The sequence below is a fragment of the Passer montanus genome, unplaced genomic scaffold (genome assembly GCF_014805655.1).
Source record: "Passer montanus isolate IOZ18808 unplaced genomic scaffold, ASM1480565v1 scaffold10, whole genome shotgun sequence".
Taxonomy (NCBI): domain Eukaryota; kingdom Metazoa; phylum Chordata; class Aves; order Passeriformes; family Passeridae; genus Passer; species Passer montanus.
This window is the reverse complement of record NW_024356505.1, coordinates 21,308,361-21,328,832: the sequence shown is the minus strand read 5'-3', so window position 1 is coordinate 21,328,832 and position 20,472 is coordinate 21,308,361. Positions and strand designations below refer to the sequence as shown.

At 38.0% G+C, this 20,472-nt stretch overlaps 1 protein-coding gene across 5 annotated transcripts in view; it reads left to right on the top strand.

Moving 5' to 3' along the window:
- Nucleotides 1-20,472, top strand: part of ANKIB1 (ankyrin repeat and IBR domain containing 1) — an 85,554-nt gene that overhangs the window by 6,793 nt on the left and 58,289 nt on the right. The window contains exon 1 of one of the 5 annotated variants that reach the window (XM_039706279.1): nt 15,087-15,303. The exons of the other annotated variants lie outside the window; for them this stretch is intronic. The gene's annotated coding sequence lies outside the window, so the exon portion shown is untranslated. Of the gene's footprint in view, nt 1-15,086; nt 15,304-20,472 lie in introns of those variants that run through there. 5 annotated transcript variants of the gene reach the window in all.

The following is a 20,472-nucleotide window of genomic DNA, read 5'->3' as shown; positions in this document are numbered from 1 at the left end:
GATATCGTGAGGTTATCCAGGGAGAAAATTAGAAGGGTCAGTTAGAACTTAATCTGGCTACCACTGTAAAAGATGATAAAAAGTGTTTCTATTAATATACCAATAAGGAAAGGAAAGCCTAAGAGAATCCTCATCCTTTATTGGATGAGAGGAAAAACCAAGTGACAAAAGGAAAGAGGCCGAGGTACTTAATGCCTTTTTTTCCTCAGTTTTTAATAGCATGAGCAGCATTTCTGTGGGTGCCCAGTGCCCTGAGCTGGAATAAAGAGACGAGGAGCCAAATGAAGGCTCTGTAAGCCAAAGGGAATGCATCAGAGTTCTTCTATGCCACTGGCACACTCTCAGGTCTCTGAGGCTGGGTGGGATCCACCCAAGGGTACTCATGGCACTGGCAGAAGTGCTCACTGGACCACTTTCCATCATTTGCCAGCAATCCTCGTTAATGGTGGAGGTCCCAGGTGACTGGAGGTTAGCAAATTTGACACTCACGTACAAGAAGGGTTTGAAGGAGGATCTGGGGAACTACAGGCCTGTCAGGCTGACCTCAGGGCCAAGGAATGTCATGGAGCAGATCATCTTGAGAGCCATCCCATGGCACATACAAGACAGCCGTGGGATCAGGCCCAGCCAGCATGGGTTTTTGAAAGCAAGGTCCTGCTAGACCAAGCTTATCTTCTAGGACAGAGTAATCTGCTTAGTGGATGAGTAAAAGGCTGCAGAAGTCATCTACCTAGACGTCAGTAAAGCCTTAGACACCATTTCTGACAGCATTCTGGAGAAACTGTTTCCACTGGCATACTCAAAAAAAAAGTGTCTGGATGTCCAGGCTCACAGAGTGATGGTGAACAGTTACCTACAGCTGGTGACTGGTCACTAGTGTTCCCCAAGGCTCACTCTTGTGGTCTGCCCTATTGAATGTCTTCACTGATGATCTGGAAGAGGGGATCCAGTGCACCCTCAGTCAGTTTGCAGACAGCAGCAAGCTGTATGAAAGTGTTGATCTGCTGGAGGGTAGGAAGGTTCTGCAGCAGGATCTGGACAAGCTGGATCAATGCAGAGGCCAGTGGTATGAGGTTCAAGAAGGCTGAGTGCTGGATCCTGCCCTTGGGGCACAACAGCCCTATGGGGCACTACAGGGTGGGATGAGTGGCTGAAAAGCTGCCTGCCAGAACAGAATCTGGGGCTTTGGTCAACATGATGTCAACTAGGGGTAGCCTGTGATATAACTTAGTGGAAAAGTGGTAAAAATGGTGGTGTCTAATTGTGAAAATTCTTACACAGTTTAATTTTCTGGTAATTGTCTTAATTAAAATAATTACTTCTGTAAAATGTCCTATAAGGATGTTAGTAATCTCTCACTCGCCCCCTCCCATCCCCACCTTCCTTGAGGAAAGATGTAGTTCTGGAGGTTTCAGAGCTTTTTTGGGGAAAATACACTTAATGTATAATTAAGTGCTAATGCTAACTATATGTTTTTTAATGGCATATTTCTTAATTGTTTTATATAGTCTCTGATCAATTGTGATTAAATGGACATAAGTTGGAAACTGATTCTCTGCCACAAGTACTTCACCTGATGGTCACTTTTCTTGGAATTTGGCATAGAAAATAATTAGATTTTTCTAGTTTATAATTTTGCTTTTTAAACAAGCCCTGCTTGTTCTTATAGGAGGTACTTTAAGAGATGGTAGGAGCATTGTGTCCTGGTTTTGACCTTGGTTGTAAATTACTATAAATGAAATAACTTTGAAGAAAAAATTCTATTTGATATATTTATCAATTTGAGTTTACTTAAGATTTCTGCTTCAGAAAAATTCCATAGATGTTAATTGGGATAGGCAATGCCCTCCTGCCCTTTCATTTCAAATGGATTTCTAAGAGGAATTTTTGATTACAAGAGTTACAAATGGTATATTTGGTACAAATGTTATGATGGTACAAAATGGTACAAAAACATTGTGTAGACACTCAAAACTAGCTGTATTAAAAAAATAGTATATATTTTTTAGGATGCTCAGATGAAGCTCTGATGATGATAATTGAAATATTTCCTGTTATGAGCCAGCCTTTGGAGAAAGCTGAAAAACTATGAGAAGATGTCATGATACATACTTGTCAATGTTTTCACAAATAAAATACATCAAAGACTGGTATTATTAAAATTTATTGTGGGCTTAATAGGAATTGTAGGACAGTTGTAGTTTATTAATGAACTCTTCTCTCTGCTAAGGGTTTGACTGTTGTGATACACAGTTGTATGTTTTTCTTTGTATTTCTGTTAGTTACTATGTGTGTAAGATGTGCAAGGCTGGATGCACACATCAGGACTAATTTTTCACAGTAGCAACCTGTAAATGCTGTTGCAATAGAATTTTCCCCATAAGTATTTTTTTCTGATTAAGAAAAAAAATATTATTTCTTGCCTCTGTAAATTACTTGCAAAATTGTCTTTTTTTCAGCATTTTTTATTTTTTAGTCCAGGTGGCTCTGTTGTGTTCTAGATCTCTAAGCAGCTGAGGGACAAGTGAATGCGTTCATCTCCGTTTGTCCCCACTATGTTGGAAGACGACAGATAGATGTGTAGAAATGTTCTGGCAGAGTAGAGCCCAGAAAATTTCTTCTTAATTTCTTGAATGAAAAATGGTGAATTTCATCAATGTTGTGAAGAAACTGCAGAAATGTACCTACTAAACTGTGATGATCAAAGTTCCAGCTGTACTAATAATGCAGGTTATACGTTTTAAAATTCTAAGAACTTCATAGACTGGTGGAATTAACTATATATCCATAGGTTGGGAATTTTGATATTTTTAAAGCTCAAATCTTGAGATCCAGCTGTATAGCAGACTTCATGATAGCAAAACACAATTCTTCAGCAATGATCTGGCACATTTATTCTGTAGAAATTGATCTACTGTAAAATTGTACTAGCAAATAATCTAGGTCTATGAAGCATTGTGAGTTAAATATTCTAAGACAAAGCATTTGTTCTTTCTGAAAGAATTCCTGTTACTTGCATTCTCTGAAAGTTTGTATATGGAAGTACACAGCCTGCAGTACTGAGACATTACTAATAGCTCTGTAGCTTATTGCAGTATAAATATACAATGGCTGTTAATTTAGGCCCTTTTCCCAGACTTCTTGAGAGTCACTGACACAGATACTTTGTGTATTTAGTTCTCCATATTTAGAAGGATGTGTTGGAGAGAAATCTTTCATTGGAGCTATTTCAGTGAGTCACCAAGTGCAAACTGCCCATTAAAAAATACTGAAGAGGTTTTATTTGGTGACTTGTGTGTTGAAGTACAAGTTTTTTGTAACATCCCATTTACCAGCCTGTTAATTAGTTAAAATTAAACTGCATGGAAGTCTTTATCCTTTTCAGGACATGATAATTAGTATTCAGTAAAATTAAGTAGTGCAGCTCTGCATTCATAATATTAATTAACTACCTGGATGAGGTGATGGAGTGCACCGTCAGCAAGCTTGTTGATGACACCAGGGTTGTGTGGGCTGGAGGGCAGGGCTGCTCCTCTGAGAGACCTTGACAGTCTGGAGAAATGGGCTAACAAGAACCTAATGGCTGGTGTTCAGCTGAAAATGAGCAGAGGAGCAGAATAACTGCACAGTAGAACAGGCTGGGAACTGATGGATGGAGAGCAGCATCGCAGCAAATGACGTGGCTTTGCTGGTGGACACTGGGCTGGATGTGAGTCAGCAAGGTACCTTTGAGCGAGAATGAAGCCAGCCCCTGAGAGAAGTGAGTATTTCTGTCAGCTTGACATTTGTGTGACGGCATCAAAAAACAGTGTCTAGTTTTGTGCTTCTTGGTGTAGGAGAGGAGCTGACGTTCTGAAGCAGGCCTAGAGGAAGACTGCCAGGATAATTAGGATAGAGAAGCACATAATGTAAAAAGAAAAGCTGGAAGAGCTGGGTGTCCTCTGTTCAAAGGAGACTAGAGCAGCAGATCTTGTTTTCAGTTAATAGGAGGGTGCAGAAAAGACAGAACCAAACTCTTCTTGGAGGGGCTGGGTGATAGGGCTAGAGACAACAGAAAATATTGAAGCAAGGGATGTTTCAATTAGACATTAGGAAAAATTATTATTGAGGTGGTCAGATGTTGGGATAAGTAGTCTGAAGAGGCTGTGGGATCTCCACGCATGGAGATACTCTGAACTTCAGTGAGAATGGCATTGAGGAGCCTTGAAGCTCTGAAGATTGCCTTGAACAAAGGGTAGAAGCTGTTCACCTCCAGAGGTTCCTGCTAATGTAAATAAGTGCTTGCTCCATATCTCATGATATGGTTGCACAACTGTTTCCTCCCTCCTCTACATACAGCTGGTTCCGACCCAAGTGGTATGTTTGGCCCAGAGAGCTGTGGAGTTCTGTAAAAGAGAACAATATTGGCATCTTAAATAAACTGTACTGCATGGCTCAAACCCTGTTTTTTAACCTGACTTCTGTGTAGTCAAAGATTTTAAGTGATCACTTTAATGCTTTGAATTTCACATGTCTGTCATGAAATAGACTAATCCTTAATGAGATTTTTTTCCAGAGTGTTCTATGTTAAGTGTTTTTTTCTGTAATATGGCTTAGTATTAGTAGTAGTAGACCAATTACCGATGCATTCTTTCAGGCAATTAAATAAATTAATAATTGTAATTGGAATACTGGCTTATTCTGGTTTTTATTTGTTTGTTGAGTTTGGGTATTTTTTGTGTGGTTGGTTTGTTTGGGTTTTTCCCCCCCAGAAATTCATTAATTCAGACTTTCTCAATAAGCAAGCTGCCTGAAGTTTATAATTACTCGCTTATTAAAGAAAGTTTATTATTCCTTACTTAAGTGGAAAGTTAAATTTACTTGTCTGGAATAGGAGTTAGACAGACAACATGTTCTAGTATAAAATACTTTGTTGTAATCTTTAATTAATAAGGGACAATTTGGAGGGTTTAGTGTTTGTTACTCTGGATGTGTTTGCAATGTAAAGTGTGCAAACCTTAATAAAATAGTCAAAATTATTTTACTATAAATGTGATGTAAGTTGCCTCTTGATTTGGTCTTTATTTCATAGTAGTACCTTTTAAGTTCATTCAGAAATCCTGTTGATTTTTTGTTGCGTGTATTTTGCTTCATGTATATATGAGTAAGAAATCAGTATGGAGAACCAGAATTTTTAAATAAGTGCTTAAGAAGATGATTGGTTAACTTTTTTTATCCCTTCCCCCTTCTTTTAGCTATGTGTGTAGTTTTCTACTATATAAATAGATTATGAAGATAATGAGTCAAATTTCTCTTTAATTAGTCACAAGCCTGAAAAAGTATACTGAATTAATTTCAGTTTTGTTAGGTTGTGGTTTTAGGGTAGCCATGAAGAGTTACTGATAATTATGTCCTTCATTATTTTGGAAATATACAAAGGTTCTCAATTTTAGAATCTGCTCATGAGCTCAAGGGAAGAAATCCTACCCCACAAATTAATGTATTTTTTTGGAATAACTTCTGTATGAATAATATAATTTGTAGGAAAACCAAACAGTATTTTCTGTGAATCTTCAGCATGTTTTAGCTTCTTCAAAGGAATGATGACATTCAGATCAAAGCACACTGGGTTAGTGCTAAATGGAGGTGTTCAAAAAGGTTTGTTTGAAACATAAAACCTCAGTATGAACTTTGAACAGAAACATATTCTTGAAACAATCTACCCATGGCTTACTGTGAAACTAAATCCTTTCACATTCCTAAAAGCCAGACAGTCCACCCTAATCATGCCTTGTTTTAGTTACTGTATACTTTGTTTTCCCCAGTACTGCCTGAGCCTGCTTACTGTAACTCTGATGATTCCTGTTCTCTTTCTAAACTGCCCACCACCCTGCTGCTGTATCCAAACAGCTGAGGGCACACAAGAAATGTTCTGATGTAATAATTGTATGTTGTGGCCCTACAGTTGAGGGATAACAAATTATTTTTATTTAAATCTGCTACATTCTATTAAATGAAAGTGGCTTTAAAATCTGTCTGCACAGAGTTGAAGATATGAGAGCAGTATTCTGTTTTCAAAATGGATTCAATGAGATATGAGGCTGCAAAATGCACAGTTTTGGGCTTTTTTAAAATACAGTTTGCCCTTCCAATTGATTAGGAAATATGATTTCCATGTCACTCAGACATTTGATTCCATGCTGAAAAAATGAGCAAGCTTTTGCATAGGTGGAGTGTATGCCTCTTAGAGTAGGTGGTTCTATCATCCCCATTTCCTGAATGTTCCAGCCTCCTGCCTTTCTGTTGCAACTCAATAGGTTTTCATGCAAACCACTCAACCCTTTGAAAAGGGAGTCTCTTTTATTTATTTCCTCTCTTTATAGAGGTATATTTTCATTACTATATATTGTTAGTCATGGCTGGTTTTTAAGCTGTTAGATGTTTGCTTCAGAGATACTTCTTACTTTACTTTCTAACAAACAATCTTCCATTTCTTTTGTTTCTTGTCTGTTGCTTATTTTGCTCTCTCTCTTTTCCAGAGAGTAGTTTAGTGCAATTGGAACATCTTTCTTGCTGTTCAGGATGCTCTATTGAGTACATAGAGTGATAGCAGAGTAGATTTTTAAAGCTGTTTGTGCCTGTTGAAATTTTCAGAAACTGAAACCTTAAAACTTAAATCCTCAAATGAATATCCCAACTCTACTGATAAAATATTGTTTCTTCATATCTAGCAGGAATTGAAAAATCAGCTCCACAGGTTGTTCCCCAGCAAGTTTTAAGTACATTATGAAATATGGTACAACAGGATTAGCATTATAGGGAGGAAGGAAGATACTGTTCTTAAACATCTCTCTTTCCCAAAGTGCAGATGGAGAGGGACTAAATTAGATATATTTCTCATCTCTCTGCCCTTCAAGAGTGTATTTGTTCAAAAAGCTTTGTGCCAGTTTAATAGACTTTGTTCTCACTGGAGTCTTGCTGGTCCCCTGCAGCTACACTAAACCTTTTTCACCAATACCTGCTTTTTCACTGTCAGGGTAGGAGAGCTTGAATTTTTCTCTTTAGTAAATGCAAGCTCACCTTTGTCCTTCCACTGCCCATTTGAGAGGCATTTTAGTTGTCTTTCCACACAGGTCTTGCTTGCCTAGTGTCAGACACCTGAATAGCATCAGCTGCTGCTATTGACAATCATGAGGTTTTGCTTAGTGAAGTTAAAACTGGACTCAGACAGGGGTACCTGTTTTGCTGACATTTTTGTAAAGGGCTGAAGTTGCTATATCAGTTATTTGTTGTGAGTTTGCATCCTGATATAATTTGATACTCTTTTGTACACTGTCCAACATGGGATATTGCAAGTTTAGGTGCAATTTGCAGCAGCCATTGCTGCCTTTGGTACTGTGATGCCTGCTCTGCAGTCTCCCACTCCACCCAGCAACATTTTCTAGTTCATGCTCCATCCACTATCCCTTTCTGAGTATATGGCTGCTGTCAGAGTAATAGCTGATAAAATAATGCTGGACAACAAAAGACATTTCATGAGAACTGTTTTGATTTTAGCTAATGCAGTGGTACTTCCTTGCCTCTAGCACCCAACCATAGGCTTTGCACAGTTTGCACATTGGTGATGTTTCTGCCTCTGTCTGCACTTCAGTATGAATAAACACTGTTTTGAAAGTATTTCCACTCCACACAGTATGCACTGGTACAAATAGTCCTGCTCCCTACCACTGCTGCCATGCTCTGGATGTTTGGACCATCAGCATTCTGGAAGAAAAATCCAGAAGAGAGAATTAATCTGAGTTAGATCTGTTCTGCTTCTCTGTACAGTCACCAAAATAAACCAGCAAGGGAAATTGTGAAAGCATGGATGAACAGAGGGGGTGGATCAGAAACAAAAAAGGTCAATATCAGCTCTGATATCAATTAAAACCACTTAGGGAACTGCAGTGTAAGTTTCTCAAGCAACATTTGTGTCATAAAGATAGTGCAGGCAGATTTCCAGATTAAGTGCACACTTCATAGTAACTATAAAAATGACTTAAAAATTCTGAAGCTTTCAGGGAAAACTGATAGAGGTCTCACACTGGGCTCTGGGGAGGAGAACAGCCCAAGAAAATAAGTAGGATAGAGGAAAAAGAAATGCACTTTTGTGTGGCTTTTTTTCTGGTGGAGAGTGGGGGTAGGGAACATTCTCTTGTGGTGCCTTTTACTTTACAAGCAGGAAGAACTATACTTGAATAAGTGCCTGCATGTTACATTGGCACTGGAGCAGGTTTTTCATAAGGCAGTCACCAAGGGATTCCTGAGCATCACAGCTCTGCAAGCTGCTGAGACTAATACAGCTGGTTCCCCCAGCTTTCGTCTCGTCTGCCACTGCTTGTCTTTGCTCCTGCAAATCTCTGCAACTGGCAGTGGCATTTTTATTTTAACAAACTATGTATTCTTGAACCTTACCCCAGTGGATTTCTGTCTCATTTTCAGACAGCCAAATATAAGTTCCTAGTAAATGCAGGATTGATGATTGAACTTTTCCTTGGCATAGGTCAGGCTGCATAGAAGAACTGTTTCATGAGTCATGGTAGAAGAGGCTGAATGGGCTTGTCGAGCTGAAAAAGAGATGTGGTGACTTAACAGACAGCAGTAAACTCACTCTTCTACATCAGCAGGCTGGGTTCCCTAGTCTCAAGTGGCCATGCACCACCTTGGGCTGGATATCTGCTGTCACTGCTTTGCAGCCATGTTTGGTAGACTTTAAAGTCTTCCCTTACATGAGGAGGCATGCGTAACTGTGGAGGCAGCTGGAAGGGAACGCATGTCCCAGTCCCAGCAGCACCACCCCAGCAGGGAAAGCCCATGTACAGATGTCCTCTGTGACTTTGTGAGCGGCATTCGGAAATAGCACTGGCTGAGAGCCTCCTGTGCAGTGTCACTGACACCTCCCGCGTCAGGAGGGTGACCTGGATCTTTCTGTTCTGCAGGACCTCCCTGTCTAATGTAGCAGCAAATAAGGGACACAGAGGTCCTAAAAGTCACCTTACCTAACCAGAAGTACCAGATCCACAGGTGAGGTAGCTGTGCTTCAGCACTCTCAGTCATTCTTTTCTTATGACTCTGGGAACTCTGAAGCAGATGTGAATGGAATAGAGGCAGTCATGGACATAAACTGTGTGAACTCCACATTATGTATTTTGATAGTAGCTGGTGGTGTGAGCAAGCAGTATTAGAAATAAAGGAAATGTAAGTCTAGAGAATGCTGCTTTTCAGAATGCTTGCTTACGGTCACAGTAAGCATCTGTAAAAAAAGGTAAGGCAGCAGTTTTCCATGAAAAACCCCAAGCAACAGAAACATCCTACCAAAATCTGGGCAATACAGAAGGGTCAATGCGTGGGCAAGGCATCAAAGAATCTTGAATACTGGATACCAAGCCAAAGGCTTTTGCTTAGGAGGGGAGTATTACCATATGACCATTAGTAATCTGAGATTGAACAGATTTGAATCTGGTACCTCAGGTAGTCTGGTTCTGTGACAGTCCAGCATAACTGTCAATTACAATCTAAATCTTTTTATAATGGTTTCCTTTTTTTAGGCTGCAGTGTTCTGGTTCAAAGTGTAAAAAGTAAAATACTTTCTGACTGTATAAATAGTGTTGAATGCTTAAATCTGTTTCTGAATATAAAAATTCTCTTCATATTGGGAAAACTGATGAAAGTTTTCAGGTATGCTTCAGCTATGCAAGGGTTTTCTGTGAGGTGTCTCCTTGTTCTTCCCCAGGAAACATGAAGTGAAGAGCAGTAAAGAGAGTGACAAGCTTTACAGATTACGGAAGAATATGGGAACAAGAAAACTGGTAGAAGAGAGGCAACTTTGGGAGGAAGTTTCTTTTTATTTGTTGTTGCAGTGTAGTAGAGAGGAGTAAAAAGAAGCAAGGTCTGTATATGTGATACTTCGAACATTGTCAGAGTAAGAGAAAAGACTCATATGACTGCCAATGCTTTCCTCTCTCCTTCACAGCATCTAGCTGTAGTCTTTCCTTGGTAATTAATTCAGCATGTCTCAGAGAAAGAGGTCTTTCATGAGAAAATGGGGAGGGAAGTCTAAAATAATTCAACGCTCTTAAATGACAGAATATCACTATTCCATCTCAATGTAAAATTATATTTTGGATGTGTTTTAGAGGTTTCCTGCATTCTGGCTGAATCTAGCAAGGTAAAAGGAGATTAGCAGACACCATTCCTTCATCAAGTATTGTTTGCCAAAGCACTTGGTGTTGAGAGCCAGGGTCTGATTTTGTAGGTCTTATCTCATAACTGACAATCTGTGTTGAATCTTGTGGAGAAACTGTGAAAATTCTCTTTTGGTTTATTTTTTCAGTGCAAATATGATTTTCTTTAGAACTCTTTGTTAATTAAAACTGTGCAACCCCCCTGCATTTTGTCATATTTAGCCTCTCTCTTAAGAACTTAACTTTGTGACTGATTACTGGAGGTGGGTTAACATGATGCAATTTTTAAAAGATTCCAAGACAGGCTTGTTGGACAGCAGATGCCTCAAGCTGTTCCTGGAATTTTATGATGTAATAATTATGAATTTATGATGTAATAAATGTGATGTCCTGAGAATCCGTCAATTTAATACCATACTGGAAAGTCTGATCTCACAAACTTAAATTCTTTGAAGAAGTTGGCGAAAGACATTTGTATAATCTGGTTGAATTTTCAAGTGTTGCATCCCATGATCCCTTAGTTAGAAGTCTTAAACAATGCAAACAGCTTTGGGAAAGAGCACGTGTCCATAGCATGCAGAAGTCACTGGTTTAAAGTAGGTTATGGATGTGGATGGAAATAAAGAGACAGTTTTCACAGTGGGTGAAGGTTACTGATGGAGTCCCAGATACATCAGTTTTAGGACCTCTGCTGTTGCATATGAGGATAAATAATATAGAAAAGATGGTAATCAGTGATTACTACAAACAGTGCCCACTGCAAAAGTATTTTATGAGACACAGTGGTGGATATAGCTAAAGATTCATATGGTTGGGGGAACAAAGGAGTGCTCAATTTATATAGAATATTATTCTCTTCATTATTACAGTTCATAAACAAGATTTCGAGCTTATATTAAAAACTCTGAAGAAAATTAACTTAGTCCTTAGTATCAAAAAGTATCCAAAAAGTAAATGTAGTGTCAAAATAGAAGCTATGCTGCCATGATGTGAATCCGTTCATTTTGCATGTCCTAAATTAAAAAGGTGTTAGTGGTATTGGAAATAGATCAGAAAAAGCAGAAATAATCCTAAAAATGGCACAGAATCCACTTCTTCAGAATTAGGGCCAATCAATCTGTGAAGGAGCAAAATATTAGTATGATGTAAGGGTGATCACCTATAGAAGGTGATGAGATAGGAATCTCTAAAATTGCAACTGGAATGGAGAGAGCAAATATGGAAAGTTTCTTTGCTGTCTGCCTCTCAGTTCTTGTAGATAGTTAAAAAAATTTAACAAATTGCCAGTTATACCAGATATTTCTTCACAATGAATAATTAAGCTGTGAAATTTCAGGATGCTCTGTCTGTTAAAATTTTCCATAGATTTGGGGAGGTTTTGAACAACACAGTGGAAGAAAAATGCAATACAGGTTATTAATATAAACCTAGAATATCTACCTCAAAAATTTGTCATGTGGTAAATTGGTGGAGACTGGGAGACTGTTGGGTAGCAGTGTCCATCTGTTCTTGCCCAGTTTTTGTACTTTTCATTGGTCCACTCTGCTATTAACTCTGGACAAGGAATGAGATGAGAAGACAAGGAATTATCTCATCCAGTATAGCCATTATTATGTTTACAATACTTGAAAACAAAATGGGAAACAAAAATGCATATATTAGTAATGACAAACTTTTAAAAGAACTGAAGTTATATATTATCTGTTTGATTTTTTATTTGTGAAGTCTAAAACAATTAGAAATTTGGCTGCAAACCAGATATGAAGCTGTTTCATGAAAGCGCACAATAAATTGTATTAATTATTAAAATGTTGATGTATAAATAGTTGAAGTGGTAAATGAGGTAATTAGATTATCTAGCTATCATTAACATTTGAGTATGTATATAATGAAAATAATTTTCAGTTTGCCTTAGCTAATGTCTTGAAACAGAATTGCTGTTAGGAATCAAATTCTTTCAAAGTAGCAATAAAATAGCTTTTTCCTCATTTAGAGTCTCAGATATTTATTCCTAAGCAAAATTCAGATTTATTTTTGAGGATTAACACTTTTTTTTTACAAGTCAGTCTGAAATAACTTCCAGAACAGCAGAGGATTTTTACCAGTCTTTGTCAGACCTAATTTTTAATTTATGCCACAACCCTTCTAAATCTACAGAGCTGAAAAAAACCTGTAGGTTCTGCTTTTTTAGTTTTGTGAAGGCTTGTTTCATACTTTTGTAATTCCTCTTTTTTAAGTTGTGTGATGGAGCTATAAAAGGTTAAAGGTTTTACTTTTGTAGGCTTTTGTAGAAGGCAGGTAATTTTTCAAATTTTCAAACGGAAAATCAATTGAACTCAGAATCTCAAGAACATGCTGGCTGCAATAATCTATTACAATTTTTTAAGCATTGGACACTGTGGATGCAAACAGAAGACTCGTGAGTAAATGTGTTGAATGGATGGAGAATTCTTTATTTCAGGACAAGGTCAATCACTAACTTGCTGGACTAAAGAAATTTCTTCCCTTAGCACATTATTAGGGGATAGGAGCCCTTACTGCCATCAAGGATTCTTTATTTCTCAGTACCTAAAAACTTGCTTGCTTTCTTCTCTGGAAAATCATGGACAGTTGCACAAATCTGGGCACTAGTTTTCATCTAGAATCTGCTGGTCTACGTCTTTATCTTTTGCTGTATCAAGTAGCCATTTACCCAGGTCAAACATTGCTTTGACATAATAGTTTCGGATCATCAAGTCTGGCTGAGATTGTATCTTGCTTCAGATACCTTTGAACAGCCTTGTCTGCCTGCCTTTGTCTTTTAGCATAAGCACAGGACAGTGTCCAAACTGATGTCTGGATCTGGTTTAATTCACTCTTATGAAAATTGCTGTTGAAGTGGAAAACTGTTAAAAAACTTTGAAGGATTAATAATTTGATTATATAGGCCAATTATGTGAAGTATGATGTAGTCTGTGTGCTAAACCAGTAAAACAAAACCATTCCTAGCTTTCTACCGTTTTGCAATAATTTAAGACTAAAATCTAATGCAAACTGGTTAGCCTTAGCCAGTACAAATGCCACTGAATTTGTTGGAGCACAGATGCTCTTTTATTGTTATGACACATTTCTGCATGAACAGAGAGTTTTTTGTTTTCAGGCATAATAAGAAATTGAAACAGTGGATGCAATAGTGAAATGTTCCAGCAGACACAAGATGTAAGAATCTGGTGACCTGGATGTTGTGGTTCTGAATATAAAGTATAGGGTTTATATCAAAGTTTTGCTATTTAAGAAAGACTGTAAGAGATAAACATAACAAGACTTCTAAAAGAATGATTTAAAAAAATACTACATGTGTGATTCTATAATATTCTTTGGGCATGTGAGCTGAAGTTTATGCCAGGTGGGAGTGAGCAGAAAACTCCCCAGCTGATGCTCCCAAACTTCTAAGCAATATTAGCTGCGAAAAGAATGGATAAAAATTAAAATTAAAAAATATTTTATTTCTGTCATAGAATATCTGCTTTCTTTGCTTATGGCTTAGATTTTTAATATAAATACTAATTTTAAAGCACATTGTAACATTTGTTTTTCCTTAAGCTTGGATGTCAGGAAGGGTAGTAATATTAGTTGTTAGTTTATATTTCTCTCTGTTTCTGAAGGAAACTTCATTGTCCTGATTGGAGGGAGAATTGTATTGATAAGCCTTATAGGTACATACTAATTTAGAAAGATTCATCCAAAAATAAAATAAAAAAAGCCAGAATAAGGAATGTTTGTTTGGGATAATCACAATTCACCTTGTGTAGGCCCATTATTAATATGTCCTTTAGTTAAAGTAAACACTGACTAGTTCTGCCTTATTTGTCTCACATGACAATGGCCCATGGATGAGGAAAGTTGTGTAGAGTCCTTTCTCCTTTCAACCTAGTGCTGTTTTCCCTTGTTTCCTGCATTTTTCTTGCTCCTGGCAGTTCAGACAGGCTTGTTACTTCTGCTGCTCTTTTTCCACTGTCTTATCTGGTTGCCAGCAAGAATAGTGAGAGAGTAGGAGAAATGGCATGAGTGCTGTTGATGTCTTCTCTGGCTTCAGCGTGACCTCTGGATGTGATCACAGGGAAAATTCACGGGGAAAGCTCCATCAGGCACTGTGTCTGTACAGTTATTTATGATCCCAGTGTCTGTACAGTTACTTCTGGTGAAAGCTTAATGGAAATAGTTGAAGAATTTCTGTATTAAAATCATAAAGATTTTACTACTTGGGTAAAACAGAGTATTTTTTTCAGACTGGTTCTTGAAAATCTTTCTAATACTAAGCCTGTATAATATTCTATTTCATGTAATTCTGATGCCAAATAGGTCAGATTTTGCAAAGTGACTCTGGCACCTTGCATTTCTCCTTCTTCTGTTCCTTGCCTTACATGGGAAAGGTCAGTAACAGTCAGTTCTACACTGAACAGCAGTCATTTGTATTGTAATAGTGTCTGCATCAGTCCCTAGGTATGTTGATTATGTTAGTAGGAGAACTGATAAAAGAAGTAATAGAACTGCATGGCCAGCAGGTCAAGGGAGGTGACCCCCCTCTGCTCAACTCTGCTCTTTTGAGATGCCGCTTGGAGCACTGTGTCCAGCTCTGGGGTCACCAGTACAAGAATGGACCTGCTGGAGTGAGTCCAGAGGACTGTCACGAAAATGGTCATAGGTCTGAAATAACTCTCCTATGAAGAAATGCTGGAAGGGTTGGTTGGGATTGTTCAGCCCAGAAGCAGAGTAGAGAAGGCTCTGGGGAGACCTTCTTGCAGCATTTCAATAAGTAAAGGGGGTTCTGTAAAAGAGATAGAGGCTTTTTACAAAGGCCGGTTTTGGCAAGGCAAGAGGCATTGACTTTAAACAGAAAGAAGTAGATGTGGATTGGGCATAAAGAAGAAATATTTTATTATGGGGGTGGCAAGGCGCTGAAACAGGTTCTCCAAAGTCATGGATGCCCCATGATTGAACTCAGGTTGGACAGGACTTTGAGCAGCCTGGTCTACTGAAAGATGTCTCTGCCCAGGACAGAAGGGTTGGACATTTTCATCTTTAAAGATTCTTTCCAGTACAAACCCTTCTGTGATTCAAGGTCAGGTAATATTTGATTTCTTTAAAATCGTTATTGTCTTTCTGTTTTCTTTGGCTTGATAGTCATCTTGAAGCCAAAAATCATTATACAACAAGGTTGTGTTTCATTGTAATTATACTGGTGTCAAGAATAATCTTCCTAAATACAGACTGTATATGACATACTATAATTAAATTTTGTTATCCATGGCCTTTATGTAAATTGTTAAACTGTTTGTATGCAGTAGGCCAAATATTTCAGCAGAGGTGTTCTGGCAAAAGTTCAAAATACTTCTTCAAGTTATGTGTTTGTTTAAATTAATTTTAGATTAGATCCAATACATCATTCGCCATTTCCCTGCCAAAGTCAGAATTTTGCTGGCGGGTATATTAGCCATTTTATCAGAAGTTCATCAGTTGCAGTTCTCCTCATTTTCTGGTGTACATAAGATGGAAGTGACGATCGTTTCCGCTGCAGTTACCTGAATGGCTTGTTCTTAGCAGGGATAACTCTTGAGCTTGTGGGGAGTCAGCACCATGATAAACAGGATGCTTGGACTAAAAAGAGTTAAATTGTTCCTGAAGTTGTCTCTCAGAAATGTTGTGAAATGCTTCTTAAATATGGTGTAGAAAACATACTTTGTTACAGGAATCCATCTCATTTTAGACACACAATGATCTCCCAGATTCTGTGTTTAGACCTTAAATGAATGTATTGCTTTGAAGGAGTGCTGACGAGTTAAATTACCTCTTTGTTAAAAGGAAATTGATTTGTTCATTCATCTGAAAAAAATCAAGATCTCTTTGAAAGATCAGCAGGGTCACATTGTCTTTTAGCTTTACATGGAACAAAACCAGCACGTAAGAATGCCTCCAGGAAACAATAACAGTATGTGCATGTTTCTTTCTGGTCCAGTACGTTTGTTAACAATGCTTGTCAACTGTCTCAGACAGTTGAATGTACTTTCTTCACCTTCCACTTGAAAACATGGAAACAGATATTCCTTTCATGTAATCAGAGTATATTTCACAAAATTTCATCCATAGATATTTATGCTATTAATATACTGCACTAAATAGAGATTTAGTCTAGTCTTCAAAGTGTAGCTTGCTTAAGTGTAAGTAGGGAACTCTGACAAAATTGCATGTTCCTTGAAATGGTGTGCAGTGTTCTTTTCAGTGTTTTAAATTACTTGGGTAATAATAGAGGAAATACAGTAAGTGTTGGTTATTTTATTCAGAACGTGCAACCTGTGGAACTATCCCAGATAGAATCTACTGGTCCTCCCAATAGTATTCTTATGAGCCAAGAGTCAGTGGTAGTATACTGTGATCGTTGCTTTCCTCTGACATTCTCAAATCCAGCATGTTTTGTGAGATTGGACATTGAAAAATCTAGATTTATTTGTTTCCTCACCTTTTTACTTTATTTGAAATACATTGCTGATTATAAAACCAGTAGGTTTTATGTTGAAATGTATTTCAGTGTAAATGTAATGAAATGTAACTTTGGATTTTCGTTATTCACAAATGAGACTCTATGCTTTTAGGAAGGAATGATGGTTGTTGTGTGCAGTCTTCTTGCAGGTGCCTGACCTTGTGTAGCTATCCTTCCATTTGATGATTTATCATACAGGCCTCTTTCACATTTACAAGATCCAATAAGCGTATGACCCTACAAACTGATACTCTTGCACATGAAAACGCTTCCTCTGAGAAGCTGAGAAATTTCTGCTTCAGGAAGATGCTAAGGTTTCTAAATGGATAAGGGATTTTCAGATTTCACTGTGGAGTGTCCTCGTGAGCATCCTTGTGTTGCCATCCTGTTTAGTTTCACTTTCTGTGGATGTGCCTTGGCAGACAGCAAGTTTTTTTTTCAGTTCTGTCAGTTTAACTCCACTGAAAATTAAGTTGACATTAAAGCTTTTGGCTGGCCATATTCTACCAGAGGTTCTCCAGAAGGTTGGCTTTGGGCCCTCATGCAGTTTCAAACTTGTTTACTTGTGCTAAGGTGAGCAAATACAAGTACTTGAAAAATACATCCTGGACCCAGTCAAGGCCAGGGTCCAGGCACGTTGCACCTTACAGAGATTGGTCAGTCAAGTTCCCCATGAGGTTTTCTGTAGTTCTTTATGTTGCCTTCTTCATTCCTCCTTTCATGTTCTAGCAGTGCTCTTTGTCAATACTGGTTGTATTTACTCTCACTTTTTCTAGGCAGATCAATCTGACAGAAATACACAAATTTCTTCTGACTTTCTGTCCCATACAGCATCAGTCTGAGTCCCATCTGTCCCTTGCTCTGTGAATGGTTGCCTTGTAACTATTGGTGGTGATTTCTCTGTAGTTTTTGGCTGTTGAGTCTGATTTCAGAGACAACACACATTTCTCTTAAGCAGCAACCCAGCTCAGTTCAGTTCATCTCACAGCTAAGCAAAGTGTGTTTGAATGTTTTTTGCAGAGACTCCCATCCTCTGGGCAAGATGTGTGTGTGAGGGTAGGGAGAAACCAGAAAGTCAACACAGTGACTAAAGTGTGTTCACATGCTGCCAGCATGGAAGCTGTTGCACTGGTTAAGAATATTACCAGTCTCTGGTTCATAATCTTTAGTTTTTCGCTGATGCTGTCTCCTGTGAGTCATCATCTGCTGCTGCTTCTTTATACAGGTGCTGGGTGACACTTGTTCACTTCTTTGTGATGAAAAGGTGATGCTATCAGCGTTGGCCTGTAACACAGAAGTCAGACTTCTTTTATAGATCCTGAATAAACTAACAATGTTTTATGTGCTATACCTAAAGTGTACTGTTACTTTAGTCAGTGGAACAATCTATGGTGAATTTTTTATGCTAAAATGAACAGTGTGTTTGGGATTAAAATGCCAGAACTATGTCTGCATGTAGCTTGACTTAATCTAATACAACATCAAACATTTCTTTTTGTGCTTCTTCCCCTTCTGATCGAGATAGAGAAGGTCTTAGGGTGCTAGTGTTGGTAGGCTAGGTACAAATATTTTAGATTTTAGATTTGACCAGTCTACACAACCTGAAGATTGAAGAGGTAGCCCTAAAAAAGTTCTGCTGTATTTTATGCCTGGAACCTAAAAATACCATTAAGAAGAATATTTTCACCTGGGGGGTGGGTGGGCACTGGTATACATTCCCCAGGGAAGTGGTCATGGCACCAAGCCTGACAGAGTTCAAGAAACTTTTGGACAACACTCTCATGTACATGGTGTGATTCCTGAGGTTGTCCTGTGCAGGGCTGGGAGTTGGACCTCCATGATCCTTGTGGGTCCCTTCCAACTCAAGATGTTCTATGATTCTCTGATTTCTCTTGTATAACTGACTAAAGTACAGGAAATTAAATTACTAAGATTCTTAAGGCCTTGACAGGCAGTTACATTGGGAACAACTCCAAAGTGTTATCTGAATTTCACAGAACTTTGAGGGTTTTGTTGTTATTAAAAAAAAATTCTACAGACATCAGGCCCTGGAATGAATTTTGAAATGAATTCACAATTACAGGTGAGACCAATGGATATTCCAGAGCATAATGATAGAATGATGATTCTTTTGTTCCATCCTACCGAATTGCTGTTCACTAAAGGGAAAAAAAAGTATACACCACAACAGATTGCTCCTTTTAACTTGTGCTGCTGGATTTTTTCCTGTGACCACCTGCAGGAAGGCAGTCATTATCCAGCTATCACAATGTACCTTCAATTTGCCTGCACAGTATCTTGTCTCTCCTGCCATGTGTGTACATAACTACCCCACAGTGGATTTACCACACTTCATTAAAATGATGAATGCAAGTATTGGAGACAACACAGTTAAAAATGATGTAGCTATTATTTTAGCTACATCTAAGCAGAGTGTTTTCTTAAACTGCTTCTAGTCTGTGCTGCAGCTGGCCCAGTTGCATCCCTTTAAATGCAACAGTGCAAAAAAAACCCCAAGCCATTCTTAAAATCCTTTTTACTCCACAAACTACAGTTGTGAAAGAAGTGTGTCTGAAAGAAAATACTCCACCTGGATGAAAGTCTTTATGTCTGAGTCAGTAAGCCAAAGTCTCAAATTACTAAATTGAGCAATAACTTTAACCTTCAACTTGTGGGTACATATACCAGCATAAAGAGATTGCAACCTAAGTTGCTAGACTCTGTATCCCACAAGCATATAAATGAGGAAATAATTAATTCTCTCACTAGCCCACACTATGTTTTATTCAAGTCAACTCTCAACATTTTCCCATTTTCAACCTTGGTTTTTAAAGCACAGAGAATGTTATATTGGTGATCATTGTATGAAGGGTGAGATGCTGGCATAAAAATTATTTTTTTATTAATTCTCTCACTAGCCCACACTATGTTTTATTCAAGTCAACTCTCAACATTTTTGCCACTTTCAACCTTGGTATTTAAAGCACAGAGAAGGTTATATTGGTGATCATTGTATGAAGGATGAGATGTTGGCATAATTTTTTTTTTGTTGTTCTGCATTTTGATGTGTAAAATGTAACAAGAGTTTGATAATGTTAAGTCCTATTCACAGAGGTTTAAAGTGGCAGAGACACTTTCATTATTTCCTGTTGATGACTTAGAACTTTTGGCACAAACCTTAGCATATTTCAGTGTGTAAAAAAAACCTCTAAACACCACCACTCTTTTCATAACCAATTCTCAAGCTTTACAAGTGCATTTGTTACTTCAGACTTGCAGAAAAGTTCTCCCAGATACAGGTATGCAGAGAGAACAATTTGTAATTAATTAAAATTTGACAAATCATAAATCTTGACTATAAACATGTAAAAATTAGATTTAGCCTAACTTTTCCTGCTGCATCTTAGTTACAGGCATCTGTGCCATCCATATGTAAAATAGACATGCACATTTGAATGCTTCATTCTTAATTTTGTCTTCTTGGTAAAGTGAGCGGGTTTTTTGGGTTGTTGTGGGGTGGTTTTTTTGTTTTTGTTGGGGTTTTTTTCTTTTTTTTTCTTCTTTTTCCTTTCTTCTTTTTTTACTTTGTGTAGAGGGGAGAGGGTAAGAGAGGATGAAGAGCACTAACCGGGGCTTTTTCTGCTGTTTCTGGGAAACAGCCTGGTATTCTGAGAGTTCTTGAATATAACTTTTGACTTGCTTTATTTGTGTTAGCCTGTCCCAGAAGTGAGGATTAAAATTACCAATACCATA